The 15,892-nt window shown below is 34.0% G+C and overlaps 1 non-coding gene across 1 annotated transcript in view; it reads left to right on the plus strand.

Moving 5' to 3' along the window:
• Positions 1 to 13,420, plus strand: part of LOC105303227 — a 37,021-nt gene extending 23,601 nt beyond the window's left edge. The window contains exons 4-5 of the transcript XR_002776567.1: positions 5,553 to 7,680; positions 11,095 to 13,420. This is a non-coding gene — a transcript (uncharacterized LOC105303227). The remainder of the gene's footprint in view (positions 1 to 5,552; positions 7,681 to 11,094) is intronic.
• Positions 13,421 to 15,892: the final 2,472 nt, after the last annotated feature.

Genomic DNA, 15,892 nt, shown 5'->3' on the forward strand with positions numbered 1-15,892 from the left:
GCTCTGGCTTTTGTGATTCCATACAAATCCGATAATTTTTTTTGTTCTAATTCTTTAAAAAATGCCATTAGGATTTTGATAGGGGTTGCATTAAATTTATATATTGTTTTGGGTAATATTGCCATTTTAACTTTGTTGATTCTTCCAATCCATCAATACGGAATATCTTTCCATTTTTTTTGTGTCTTCTTCAATTCTTTTAATAGTGTCTTGTAGTTTTCATTGTATAGGTCCTTCGCATATTTTAAATTTATTCCTACATATTTTATTCTTTTGTTACAATTACAAAAAAAATTGTTTTTTTCCATTTCTTTTTATGAAATTTCATTGTGAGTATATAGGAACACAATAGATTTTTGTACATTGATTTTGTATCCTGCGACTTTACTGTATTTTATTGTCTTTAGTAGTTTTTTTTGGTAGAGTCTTTAGGTTTTTCTATATAAAGAATCATGTCATTTGCAAAAAGTGACAATTTGACTTTTTCATTCCCGTATTGGATGCTGTTTTTTTTTTACCTCTTGCTCAAGCTAGGACTTCCTGATTGCTCTAGCTAGCACTTGCAATACTATATCGAATAAGGGTAGTAAGAGCAGGCATCTTTGTTTTGGTCCTGATCTTAGAGGAAAAGCTTTCAGTTTTTCACCAATAAGTATGATATTAGCTGAGGGTTTGTTTTATATGGCCTTTATTACATTGAGGTACTTTCCTTCAAGACCCATTTTAATAAGTGTTTTAATTATAAAGGGATGCTATATCTTGTCAAATGCTATTTCTGCGTCTGTTGATATGATATGATTTATCCTTTATTTTGTTTATGTGGTGTGTCACATTGATTGATTTGCATTTGTTGAACCATTCTTGTGTCCCTGGAATGAACTCAACTTGATCATGATGTGTATTCTCTTCAGTGTATTGTTGTATTCAATTTGCTAGTATTTTGTTTAGGAGTTTTACATCTGTATTCATCAGAGATATTGGTCTGTAGGACAAGTATTAAATTATCTTTGAATGTTTTCTAGAATTCACTAGTGAAGCTGGAAAGTCTAAATAGGTCGATCAACAGTAAGGAAATTGAAACAACTATCAAAAACCTCCCAAAAAGTAAAAGTTTGGGATCAGGTGGCTTCATTAGTGAATTCTATCAAATGTACAAAATGGTTTAATACCTGTCCTTCTCAAACTCTACCAAAAAAATTGAAGAAGAGACAATACTTCTTAACACATTGTATAAGCAACCTGGAGGAGGCCATAGGAGTTCTAAGTAGCTCTTGTGTTTTCCTCTCGGTTGCTAATTTCACTGGAGTGAGCTGACCTTGATGGTGAGGCACCTGTGAATGAGCCTGTTGGTTTGAAATGTACCATGATGTTTCAGAGTTAAAGATTAATAGCTCATACTAGTATTTTCAGGAGCTGGAGATGATACACGAACTTGGGGGCCACCTTTTGTGGGGACAGAAAGTACTTATTTACTCAGTGTAAACCAAAATAAAAAAGTAAGGATATCATTTTTTTTTCTCTTTGTGTAATTCTCTTGTAATAACAAAACTTTTGATATCATCCGGACTTGTTTGCCATCCTTGTTAAAGTTTAAAATCTAATCCAATAGATGTAAGTCTACTTGATTAGAGAACCAAATTCCAAAATTTATTTATACCACCGCCTCAACTTTCACATCATTGCTCTGCTGCTACTTTCCTTATCTATTTGGCCGATTGATAATTTCTTTTATATGTTAAGATGAGAATCAGTGATCATCTGCTTTGGTTCTGTTGGATCAATCCAGCAAATTTAGAATTTGTGTTTACTAGATATATTTTGAACCCAACACCTGATAATTGTCCTGACTTTACTGCTCTGTTTTCCTACATCTTTTCTATAGCATAGTTTAGGTTTTTTTCTTTTTCTATTGAAACTTTGATTTTTCTAAATTGTTCTTCATTATTGTAGCCCTGTTCTGTTTTTCTACAGTGGCTACTCTCACCTTGACCTAACTCCCATTGTCTTCATTCTCAGGCCCTTCTTTTTATGTTCTCAGTAGTTCTTCTTCTTCTCCTCCTCCTCCTCCTCTTTCTTCTTCTTCCTTCTTCTTCTTCTTCCTTCTTCTTTTAATCTAAGAGATTGTTTTTTCTGTAATTATTCTCTTTCTGTTCTGTATTTCTGTGTCATCTTCAATGTTTACAGTTCCTACTTCTTTGCTTTTTTTTTTTTTTTTCAGGACATTCTGATATTTTATCCTGAGTAGTTAAAGTTTCAGATTTTATTGAACAAATACTCTACAATTTCAATAGGGCTTCTCAATGGGGAAGTATTAGGTGGATTTCATAACTTTTACTACTAAGACATTAGTGTACATTTGAATATTTTAGACCTACAGATATAATTCTGACTAAAATAAATGAATAGCTGGGACTTCCCTTTCAATCTCCTTGGATCTTGCCAGTGTCCTCCATCAGACTATAATAATTTTAAGTTTCATTGTAGGCTTGATTTCTCTTTATGTCTGATTGGTAACAATAACATACATTTCAACTCATATTAAACTTAGATTGGGGACATTATTCATGTCTATGATTTTTAGCTAGTTCTATAATTCTAAGTTATGCATCTTACTGCCTAGAGGAAAAATTGTTTTTGCCTTGTTTTTTATTCTGTATGGCATGGATTTCTCTTTTGGCCTTAGGAGTAGCAAAACAATCTCTGTATTCAGGCCTTAGTGGCTGTGATTGCTGATATAATGAGTCTAGTTTATAGAAACTGATCCAAAGTATTATACAAAGCTATCAGCTGGATACATGAGAGTTCCTAAAAATATGAATCCTTTGTCAGCTAGGTTAAAAAAAAATGTGAAAAACAAAACTCTGTTTAGAAAATCTGTATGGAGCCTGGCATTTTCATGACAATGTGATTTGATAACTTTCTAACACTTTATCTATATTTCAAATAATTCTCCATGTTAATTAGTTGACAGTCACAATATCCATTCTGTGTACATGTATTATGGTCTACAGAGCAATGTCACAGATTTTATTTTCCTCTCACATTTTATTATGAAAAATTTAAACATAACAAAAAAGTTTAAAAAGAGTCTAATTAACTCTCATTTACGCTATGCCTAGATGTAACAATTTTGACATTGTTCTATATTAGCTTATTTACATATGTGTATGTATGTGTATGTATGTGTTTATGTGTGTAATTTTTAACTACTTGAAAGTAAGTGAAAGATATTATGAAACTTGGCCCTTAAATTTTTCAGAATACATCTCTTATGAATAAGGACATTCTTTGACATAACATTTAAAAATTATTTCATGATTTATTTTTACTCATCACTGTGGTTAAATTATCATCACTTTCCCTTATATTTCTGATAGTGCTAATCCATTCTGTTTCTAAATTATATCTAATGAAGAGAACTCTGTATTTCAACTTGATTTTAGTTCTTATTTACTCTGTGACTGGAAGGAAGGTTTATTTTTTTTCTCCCTTCTAGAAAAAAGAAGATAGTGGGTTCTCTAACTTTTACAAAATTGTGCTTGTTTTTTATTCTGGGTAAGATTCTAGAATAGATTGTTAGGTAATTTGTGGGCACCTAGATGAGGAAGAGGTGATCACCACTAAAACTGGGAACCAGTTTTCCCTCTCTTTATTTCCTACTAGATTATTATGTCAGGGAAATGCCATAAACAACCGCTGCAGCAGTCAACTTGTATTAGACTTGGAGATAGTACGGAGACCAGTATAATTCAGAGAAAGTTTTCGACAGTTCTGATTCTAAGCCTTTAGAAGGCTCTGATTTGTTTAGAATTTTTATGAATGACTTTACTGAAGATATAGGGAACATACATGATCTTGAAATGGGTGAAAATCATTAAACAGAGAGGGAGAGAGAATATGTTGGATGACAAACTCACTAAGAATCAATATCTAGTAAGTGGCCAGTTTTTATTTATTTTAAGTAAATACATATAAAGTAAATACATATAAAGTAAATACATATAAAATGCCCTATATGCTTTTCCAGGGATATTTTATCAATAAATATTGTAATGCATACATACTGAGTTCTTGGAAATCACAAAAAAACTACTGGGCATCTTTGTCAGTAGAAATCTTTAGCTCTTAAACTCAACTTTTTCATATTTTTCTTATAACATTGTAGAGTCAGATTACATGGTACTGTGAGCACATTTAAATTTTTTTTCTTGTTACACAAGTAATGCTTGTTCATAGGCAAAAAGGTTAATATTTTAGTGTATCATGTCAAATCTCTTTATGCCCTTTTATATAAAAGTTTCCCCTCAAAACATGAGATATTACCATGAATGTTGTTTTTTAATCTGCTTTTTTGATTAAGATATTTAGAATACTTTTCTATTAGCATAAGTTATTCATTATATTTATATTTTTGTCTTTTTGAAACTGAATTTGTTTGTGGTCTATCTGTATACTTTACGTGGACTGAGATGTGATTTAGGAGTCTGTAGAAGTCTAAAAATATAAGTGTCCTACATAGAAAATTTTTTTGTTTTTATGGTGGTAAAATATATATAACATGAAAATTTACATTTAACCATTTTTAAGTTTATAATTTAGTGGCATTATATTCATAGTATTGTATAAACATCACTATTATCTATTTCTAAAATGTTTTATCACCCCAGATAGAAACACTGTCCATTAGGTAGTAAGTCTCCACTTCCCTTTCCCCACAGCCCCTGATAATCTCTAACCTACTTTCTGTCTCTGAATTTTCTTATTTCATGTAAGTAAAATCATACAACATTTGTACTTTTGTGTCTGGTTAATTTCACTTAGCATAATCTTCCCATGTTGTAGAGTGTATCAGAGTGTCTTTCCTTTTTATATCTGAATAATATTCCACTTTATGGATACATTTGTCTGTTAATGGACATGGGTTATTGCCACCTTTTGGCTATTGTGAATCATGCTGCAGTGAATATTTGCATGCAAGTATCTGTTTGAGTCCCTGTTTTCAATTCTTTTGGGTGCATACCTAGGAGTGGCATTGCTGGGTCATGTGATAATTCTATGTTTAACTTCTTGAGAAATCCACACAGGTTTTTTTAAAATTAAAAATAATTTATTAAATGTTACTTCCGTAAAGTACTAAATCATATAGCATGTAGAATTCATGCAGTGTGACATGACCAGTAGGAGCCTAGATGTGTTTGATGTAGTTTGTTTTCTTTAGTGCCTTCGAGACTGCCTTGTAAGTAGTAAATAGAAGCTCAGAGAAATTTGTGGAACAAACTGATCTGTAACTGTAACTTCGTGTTTTATTTAATATTAACAACTGCCCTCCCTCCAAACCACCAAGCAATACTTGGTAGAATCATTAACGATAAATAAATGCATGTTTATTAGGACTGTCCCTGGAGCATGCTGCATGGAGTTGCCCATAGGAAAAGCAGCTCAGTGCTAATTGGCATCTGAAATTTGGGAAGGATGCCTATGGCTTTAGATTTGCTGTCATACTTAAACCTCTCTATCACTGTCTTAATATAGTTATCATTCCTCTCTTGTAGGTCATCACCTAGGCTGCTGGTATGTCAGTTTCAGGAGCTCTGGAGGATGACAACTTACTTCCTTGAGATGTCTCCTAAGATTCCCCTCCTCCCTAATTTGGTTAAGTCAGGAAATTCCATAGACACACTCCAAACTTCGTGACACAGTGATAGATAAGTACTCAATTTATTTATGTGTTTTCATCTAAAGTTTATGTTAATCTCAACCTTTTCCATCTAGAACAGAGGTTGGCAAATTATGTGGGCCAAATTGGGTTTATTTTTGTACAGCTCATGGACTAAGAATGGATTTTACATTTTTAAAGATTGTTGAAGAAGAATAAAGAAGAACATGTGATAGGGAATCTATCTGGCCTGCAAAGGGTACAATATTTACTGTTGTACCCTTTATAGAAAAAGTTTGCCCACCCCTCATCTAGAGTCTGATTCTATTAGTCGTATGTGTGTGAATGTGTCTAAATCTATGTCAACATGGCTTAAAAAAATTTATTGAATAATTATCAGGTACTTAAATGTGTTCAAGAATGACTATAATGAATTTCTTTGGGTGACCTGATTTCTGTGATGACTTTAAAAAAGACTTTAAAAGATATGTAGTCACAATTGAAATTTTGAAAAGAATTTTAAGATTGAGGTTTACAGTGGTTCATTGTCCTCTAATTCTTATAGCAGTCATCTGGGAATCGAAATCTATATCTTGTTTTAGACAGTTACTGACTCACTGGGTTATAGTTTAATAGTTTTCAAAAAATGGTTCATTAAATACATTTAAAACTCTTTGGAAAGAAAGCATCTGAAAAGTGTGAATGCATTTCAGAATCATGTTTACATGTATGATGCCTATATGTGCATGCTACAGTGAGAAATATCTCATAATAAAGATGGAGATGTTGGTTAGCAATATCTTAAAGGGCCTCTTAAGGAATTTGGCTTTTACTTTGATTAAGATTGTAAGCTACTGGAGGGTTTTGAGCAGAGAAATGATGTGATCTGAAATATTTTTAAAAGGATCACTCTAGCTACTGTGTTAAGAATAGATTGTAGAGGACAAGGTTGGAAGTGGAAGAACAAATACGAAACTATTGAAATATTCCAGGCTAGCGATAATGGTGGCTTGAATTACAGTAGTAATGGTGGAGGTGGTTGAACAATGATAGGATTCCGATTATGTTTTCAAGATAAAGAGGATAGCATTTGCAGACAGATTAGATGTATCAGCGAAAGAGTAGAGTTAAAGATGACTAAGTTTTTGGCCTGAGCAATTAGAAGAATGGAATTGCTATATAATGAATTGAGCAAGACTGTGGAAAGAAGTTTTAGTAGGGAAAATAGCAAAAGTTTGTTTTGAAAGTTTGGAAGTCTCTTAAGAAATGTGACTCATCTTGAGATGCCTGTTGGATAGCCAGGTGGAGATGTAAAATAAGGGATCGGGGTTAGGAGTTGAGGGGAAGATATAAAGTTCGATAGTTATAGAACAACTGGATGGTATTCGAAGCCTCACTGAGATCATTTAGAGAGTGAGTGTAGATAGAGAAAGGAGGGTCCAAGGGGCTGAGCCTGATGTACTCCAATGACTAGATGTTTGGTAGCTGATGAGAACACAGGGAAGAAGATTGAGAAGGAATTGTCATTGAAGTGGGAAGAGAACCTCCTGGAAGCCAAGGAAAGAAAGTGTCTATTTTCACGACAATTTAAGCTTTAAAGTGGAGTCAGTTTAAGCATGCATGGAACCGAATGGCTTGCATTTCCTAAATTCACCATGCTGTCTCTTATTTCAATCTTTGCACACCATGTTTACACTGCTTGGAACACCATTCCCCTACCACACCTGGTTACTCTCTCTTTTTCCTTTAGCTCTCATTGTGAATGTCATTACTTCTTTACAGACTTTCTCGATCCTTGAAGATTGGGTTGGGTGTTCTCTATCAATTTTGTATTTGCCTTTTACTTGTCTGTATCCCCCACTATCCTGCAGCCTCTTGTTTATTCTTAGTTCCATACATCGTGCAGAGCACATTGTAGGGACTCAACAGGAGTTTCTTGAATCAATGAATAAATAATCAGAACTTGACTGAAGAGTTTTTAATAGCTGCCATTTTTTTCTGCATTCTACTTTTTGGAGATAATGGTAAGTGGTAAATATTATGTTTACATTTCCAAATAAACTTTTAGAGGCTAGCCTGGAGTTAGTGCATAGTTGCACTACTCTGTTATTTTTTATATAGTTCATATGTAGCACTATAAAATGGTCATTACTTTAAGATACCAAAAGAGCCTGAACCATGAATATTCAATTATTGTCATTAAGCTTTAGGTTTTTTTCTTAAGGCAGGAAGGGGAACTAGTACATTTAAAAAGATTTTAAAAAGGATTTTTGTGTCTGTATATGATTATGTGAGATCGGGATTTTTCTTTAAAGCCTCCCAGTCCAATGGAAATGTTGAGGTGTAAGATATTATAACAGGTAAAATATTTTCTGAAAGTCCCTCTTATCATAAAAATACTGCATGTGTAACAAATGCAAAATCTTATATGATAGTATTTATTTTCTTATCCCCATGAATGTGGGTGGGCTGGGATTCAGCCGATCAAGACTGAGTAGATTTGCCCCTAAATTGCAGATTGGGGGCCTGGTCTGCTCTGCATGTCTGTTATAGTCCTTGGATGAGTGGCTACCAAGTACATGTTCTTCTCCTAGTGAAAGGCAAGGGCACAAGAGAACAAACCCATTCTCACAAGTTTAAAGCCTCTCTTATATCACATCTGCTAATGTTCCTTTGGTAAAGGAAAGTCACATGACCAAGCCCAACACCAGTGGGGGATGAGATATATTCTACTGTTGTGGCAGGAACTACGAAGTCACATGGCAAAGGGTATGGATTCTGAGATGGGTGAAAATTGGGAATGACAATGCATTTTATCACATCGCCCAGACAAATAAAATGTTAATCCATGTGGGCAGCCTCACACTTCCTAAAGTTTCACATCTATAACTAACTATGGTTAGAATAAAAAGTTCTGGGCCATTGGAGAATCTCTAAATTTTCTTCCACTTCTCAGATCTTGTACTAGCATTTTAGAGTGGCAAAGGGCCTAGAAGATAGAGTATATAATTCAGAAGTTCTCAGCTAAAGGGAGAGTGGAGGTATTATATACTTTTAAGTGATATGGATGGGGGAGTAAGGAGGTGATGGGGAAAGGCATGTATAGTCTGAAGAAACACCTCTCAAAATTCTATAATCTCCTACATCTGCACCTCCTAACAATCATTAGAAAAACATCCATATAGAACCATGTCCTTTATTTCCTGAAAAGGAAACAGATCCAGAATAGTGAAAGTACCTAAGGTCATACAGCTGTTTAATGGTGGAAAGGTTTAAAACTCAGGCTTCTTGACTTAATATGAAGTGCCTCTAAGCTTTTCATACTTAGATATATATTGTTAAGTGATGACATGGACTTTGTGATTACAAGACGCTGAATAGCTCTAGTTGAGAGTAATATATTTTTGCTATTCTTTTTCATTTGTTATTAATCATATTTTCAGTGGTGGAAGTCATGAAAAAATTTGCTCATCAGGGAGTCTGAATTTCAATAGATTCTTTTGGAAGCAAAGGTCATTTATGAGCCATGAGTGTGTGTGTATATAAAGCAAGGGCCATCTCTTTTTTTAAAGTTTGAAATATATTCCTGGTAATCAATGTTTATTTTTAGATTTTTTTAGTAAGACTGATTAGATTGGTCTAAAGTTGCACATGTAATTGGGATCTTAGACTTTCCTGATGTTTCTCAGTGATATTGCTGTCTTTTCAGTGCTGTCCAAGCCCAAGGTGTCTGTTCTCACTCCTATGTTGGCCTTTTTGCTGATGAGAGTAATCTTAGAATGGTTTGGAGATTTACTTTAATGGACTCTGACAGTTATGTGGTTGAGATTGCCTCAGGCTGTAAATTCTGGTCTGTAGGACAAAAATACTAGACTGATCACAAGGGAGGACTTGGTTATTTTTATTAACACAATCCTTTTATTATTTTAGAGGAAGCTCAGTATGAACATTAGGGGGCAGTGTTTAAAAAGCTATTACACTAGAAATTTCTTTTTGAGAAAACTATGGTTTCCTGTGTACTACTGGGTAGAGAGAATATCTGAAAGGATATATATATTCACACATTTATATATACTTTTAAAATTATATTGATATTTTCTTTAACAATTTAAAGTTGTATCTTCTTTGTATCTTTCAAGCATGTTATTAATTGTAAAACTTTAGCAGGAAGAATTCTCTCTACTACGTTAAAATATTTATTTTTTTCTTCCTGTTAACTTTATTAACCTTTCTTTCTAGAAGGATAAACATTACGTTATATTATTGACTAATTTTGGGGTAGGAACATTACGTATGCCCTTTAATAAAATTGACTTTTTATGGAGTTTGCAAAGTACCTTTTTGATTTTTGTGAATTTCCCAATGGAATTTTCTTAATATCTGTCCTTGTATGGACAGATTGCAGGATTCCACTTGGGCCTCATAAGGGACCTTAGAACTCAATTCAGAGAGAATATTCCAGAGAGTTAGACCTATTCTTTAGTTTTAAATAGAAAAAGCCTAAGAGATCTATTTATGAAATGAAGAAATAGCATGTATGAAAACAAAGGGACAAGAACAGCCAAAACAATTTTAAGGAAGAGCATGGGAGGCAGATTTTCCCTGTTAGGTATAAAGACTTTACAACCATAATAATAACATAGTATGGTATTAGCACAAGGATAAAGAAATAGATTAATGGTACAAAATAGATAGCTCAGAAACATACTGGCACATATATGGAATTTTTTTTTTATTTTTTTTTTTTAGGTCTTATACTACAGATCATTAAAGGGTGAAATATTCAGTAATTGATGGTAAATCAATTGGTTATCCTTATGGAGAAAGATAAAATTGGATTTTGAGTTTGTTCTATACAGTAAAGTAATGTTCCAGGTCAACTAAATATAAAAACTAAAACTTTAAAAATTTCAGAAAACAATATAGGAAAATGTCTTTATGACTTTAAGGCAGGGAGGAATTCTGTAGACAACATACGAAAAGTGCAAACTACAAAGGAAAAGATCGATAAACTGGACTACTTTTTAAAATGAAAACATTTTATATGTCAAAAGCCACTATAAAAAAGCAAGAGGACAAGTCATAGACTCTTAGAAGATAACTGACAAAGGATTAATAACCAGAATATAAAAAAAATTCCTTCAACTTAAATAGAAAAAGGAGAAACGAGAAAAGGAAAAGGAAACCTGAATGGCCAGTAAAATTTACTTAGTTTCAGTAGTCTTTAGATAAGAGCAAATTAAAACAAAAATATTTGATTTCACACCTAAGAGGTTGACAGACATTTAAAAGTCTGACAATACGAAGTATGAATGAAGCAAGGGAAACCTTGAATGTTGCTAGAGGACTGTAGATTGATTTCCATGTTGAAGAGCAATTTGGCAAACTCTTCGAGATTGTACATGAATCTACCCTATGACTTACATTTCTATATCTAGGTATGTCCCTATAGAAACTCTTGAACATGTGCATGAGGAGACATGAAGAAGAATGTTCATAGCAACATTGTCTATAATAGAAAAAAGGTGAAAATAACAAATGAAATATGTTTCAATAGGAAAAGGGGTAAGTGTGTAATATAATGGGATACTAGTAAGCAGAGGAAAGAGCAAACTGGAATTACTAAAGCCAATGCAGATGAATTTTACAAAGATAATATTCAGTGAAGAAAGCAAGTTACAAAAGATGATAAAGAGATTGGTAATATTTATGTAGAGTTATAATTATAACATAATACAAAATATGTATTTTTGAGTAGTTCACTCACATGTGGTTAAAATATAAAGATGTGCATGGTAATGAAAAATACTAAATTCAAGAGAATGATTACCTCTGCAGAATGGAGAGGAAGGAATATGAGACAGGAAAGGGATATACACAGGACTTGATCTATATTTGTCAGATAAGCATGAGTATTTGTTGTATTGTTCCTATACCCTTTTATGCTTGAAATAACAACAAAAGGTTCAGAAATGCTCAAATAGTTCCCTCCTTTTGTCTTCCTCCCCCGACTCCACCACGTGTTTCTTGAGCTCCTATATATTCCTGGCTATGTTGTGTGTACAGGGCAAATAATGCAGACATGGTTCCTGCCTTTAAGGAGTTTACAGCCTACTGTCAGAGACATTTTATAAAAAAGTTAAAATATAGTTTGGCATGTACTAACAAATTGTGCTGTTATGGAGAATCAAACAGGGTACTGTGATGGAGATTAGTAGAGGTGGGGCTGCTTACTGTAAATGGGATGGTCAGAGAAGGCCTTTCTGGGGAGTTAACATTTAATATACCTAAAATATGAGAAGGAGTTACCCATTCAGAGAACAAGGGAGGAGTGATTCAGGTAGAGAGAATACCATGTGCAAAGGCCCTGAGGTGGGAAGGGTTTAGATACCTTTCATGACCCAAGAGAAAGCCAGCATGCCTGGAATACTAAAACTGGGAGCAGAATGCTTGAGAAAACACTGCATAGTTGTGCAAGTGTCATAGCATACTGGAATAGGTTGGAGCAGTAGAGGGATTTGATCCAAATTACATTAAAAATAGTCTTTAAAAGAGGTAGGACTTAGATACTGATTGACTCATCCTGAAGAACTTCCTTATAAACATTGGACATTGAAATAAAGTTCATGTTTCAGAGAGTAGTTATTAAGATAAAATATCTTTAGATTACTAAAGAAATCATTGTGCCATTATGGAGTTTCAGAGTCAGTAGCAGATAATGAATGGTAAATCATCTAGCAACTGCATCCAACATATATATCATGGCAGCGACAATACAAAACAAAACATTGCTGCAGTTGGATTCTTTTGGAATGAGTTGTTATATGTATATTAATAATTTTCTGCATATTCACCACATAACTATATCTTCTAAAAAAATAATAATTAGAAGTCTGACTGCAGTATAAATCCATAAAATTTTGAAGGAGAAAAAGAAGGAAGGAAGATTGGGAGGGAGAAAGGTTGGAGTGTGGGGAAGAAAGAAGACAAGAAGGAGAAAAGGAGGGGAGAAAAGGGAAAGAATTAGAATAACAATGGGCAAATTTTATTTTGACCTCTAACAATAGTAGTTTAGGCTAGTTCACATGACATTCATATGGCATTAAACATTTCTATATTGAATAATCAATATAGATATGACATTAAAAGGGGTCCTCTTAGTCAAAATAATTGGCAACTACTGGTCTAAATTATGAATGTCTGTTGCACCCTCTTTTATCAGGAAATATTTTTTTCCCTAGAATTTCACAGTGTTGTGGCCATCTGTCCAACTTTATAGGCAGTGATCCCTAGCAAAAGGGTGGTTTGACGTATTTACCATTTCATACCAAACTTATTATTTAAACAAATAATGACACCATCTTTGCAGAGGAAGGAAAACAGCATATAAATACAAGATTTCAAAACACAGCACATAAAGACTAGGGACTTAGATTATATTTTGTCTGTAGACATGGACTGACTCCAGAAAGTGACATTTTGCCCCCATTTTATCCCCCAAGGATATACCCTTTTTTATCTTTAAATACTTTTTTACCCTTACACATAAAACACATGTGTTACACAAGCTGGAGTGTAAGCAGAAACTTTTTCCTTTCCCACTCTACCTCTGCAAACCTGCACTCTTGACTCATTTTCCTTGCTCATGGATGAAATCCTTCGCAAGTCCTATAGATTTTTCCCCTGGTTATTTCATATGAAGTAATAAAAAAAAGTCCAGTCCAATCTAAAAGAAAAACTTGACTTTTTCTCCTGCAACTTGGTTGGGCCTGCCTTCTTGGAAACCGGGAGGAAGGAGTAAGAGCTGGGAGAGAGGGGGAAAGTGCAAAGGAGGGGGAGGGGAGAAGATGGGAGAGGGGAGGGAGAGAGAGAGGGAGGGAGTTAGAAGTGCATAGTGTTCCTTCTTTCATGATCTGTCTCTTCCCCATGCTAGCTGCTGTTTGTGATTCCTTCAGAATCAGGTCCTTTTAGTGAAATGGAAGTGAGCTAATGGATACAAAAAAAGCCATTATCTGACTGATATAGTTGGAGCCTTGTATTGTAGCCTTCTGTGTGCCTGAAGCTCAGTTGGTGGCTCTTTTATGGGGAGCTTTGTAGGGTAGTCAGAAAATTCAGACTGTAGTTCTTCTCTAGTTCCTGCTTTTTGTCCTCTGCAAAAGGAATCTATCTGTTCAGGTTACCTTGTCTTATAGGCAGCCCTCATAGGTAAAATTTCTTTTAAATGACCTCATTCTGCTCTCTTGGTGGTCTGCTTGGCCCTTAGGGAAAACTCCTCCTTCCTCTTCTTCACCATTGGCACGGAAGTGTAGTTTACTCTCAGATCTGTTAGTTTTGCTGTCTTTAACTGATGTAACCATAACTTTGCTTTTGGTATAATTTTAAGCACATGTCAAGTCCTTAGGTAATTTCAAATTCTGAGAACACAGGCCAAGATCTCAGATGCTCTTTCTGAAGTATCCCTCATGTGGCTTGAAGTAAGGGGGAGGCAATCTGCCCTTCCCTTATGACAGGGTGAAATGCATAGCATGCTGACAACTCTAAGGAAATTTTTGTTAAAAGTCTTATTTACCTTTCCATCTTTTCTCATGTACCCTCAAATGGATGATAAGCTAAGAGAAGCAAAACTGGTTTTATATTTTTTTAGCATAACTTGTATTGTGTTCTGGCACTTAAGGGCATGAAGATTCAGCTGAAATTGAGACAAGGGAGTCCTGTTTGAATATTCTTAAATTCAAATTTTGTTGAAGAAATATGTTTTTCAGGTGGTAAAGAATAACATTAGAGAAAACCTGAGATATCTGTCTTCAAAGTTTTTAAGTATGAAGAGATAATATTTAATAAAAGTGTCTTGATAATTTCCTATACATTTTCAATTATTTAAACACAAATGAAAAGGCCAAGTTTTTCCATATACATAATTTCTAAATAAATATATTTTTTAAATAGCAAATACTGCTTTAAATCTGATACTGAATTGTTATTGGGATAAGGAACATTGTTACAGTTTTCCTTGGGAACTCTTTATGAAACCGTGGGATTAAGAAAATCTACTGGATTGGAGCATGGACAAAATGATTCTCCATTATGTTAAAAGAAACAAAATTGCTCTTAAATGATCTCTGCTGGGTGTCATTATGGATATGTAGTGAATACCATCTCATGACATGATTTTATACATAAATGTATGTTTGACTACTCCAGTTCTCAGATGTTTTTTCTTATACTATTGATCAGCAAAAGAGAAATCTAAGACCTGAAAAAGAGTTTAAGCTGTTTTCTCAATGCTTTAAAATTCCAGAAGCAAAGACATAGCCTGGCCCTGGAAATATGGTATAAATCTAGAGTCAGTTGGTTTCACCTTTGGTCTCTGATTTCTCATATATGGATATAATAGCTTCCAATTTAAAGAACCTTTTGGAGATGAGAGACCAGAAAGAGGGAAATAGATGACGGTGTTAGTTAATGTCAAAGCAGTAGTTATTTCAAAACCTTCACAAGTTGAATGTTTCATAGATCATACCAGATAAACATGCCAAGACTTAACCACATCCCAAAACCCTGTCATCAGAACTGAATTGTTTCCCCTTATGGTAATAGGCCTGGGAAATAAATCCATAAATTTAAAGAAGCAATGTTAGATAAGAAGAAATGTTATACTTAAAAGAATGAAAAAATTAAATGTTAGATAAAATTTAGATAGCATTTATTTCATGAATACTAATGATTATTTTCATTTTTTTGGATGACCTACCAAGCTAGCATTAATGCAGTATTACAGCTGTCAGCTCTTTATTTGAACCATAGTATCCTTTAATCACAAAGGTCAAGATATATTGAATAAGTAATGGTCATGTACGAATGGGATTAGTACATATGTATTAGCATATAGTTGTTATTTGCTTTGTTGAATAAACTCAAAAAGAGTTTGGAGGCTCTAGGTAGAAATAAATGATAAAGATTTATTCAAGAAGCTTAGTGTTTGCAATTGGGAACACAGCTAGGCAAAAACCTAAAAGTATTGCAAAGAAGAAAGAAAAGTTAAACATTTTTATAGTAAAAAGTACATTCTAGAGAAGAACCGGTCTTGCATTCTTAGCCTTTGGATTTGTCTGAGATGGTACTCCTCTAGATCAGGGGTCCCCACCCCTAGGGCATGGACTGATACCAGTCTGTGGTCTGTTAGGAAACTGGGCCACACAGCAGAAGGTGAGCGGTGGGCAAGTGAGCAAAGCTTCA

This window comes from Pteropus vampyrus, unplaced genomic scaffold (assembly GCF_000151845.1).
Source record: "Pteropus vampyrus isolate Shadow unplaced genomic scaffold, Pvam_2.0 Scaffold302, whole genome shotgun sequence".
Lineage (NCBI taxonomy): Eukaryota > Metazoa > Chordata > Mammalia > Chiroptera > Pteropodidae > Pteropus > Pteropus vampyrus.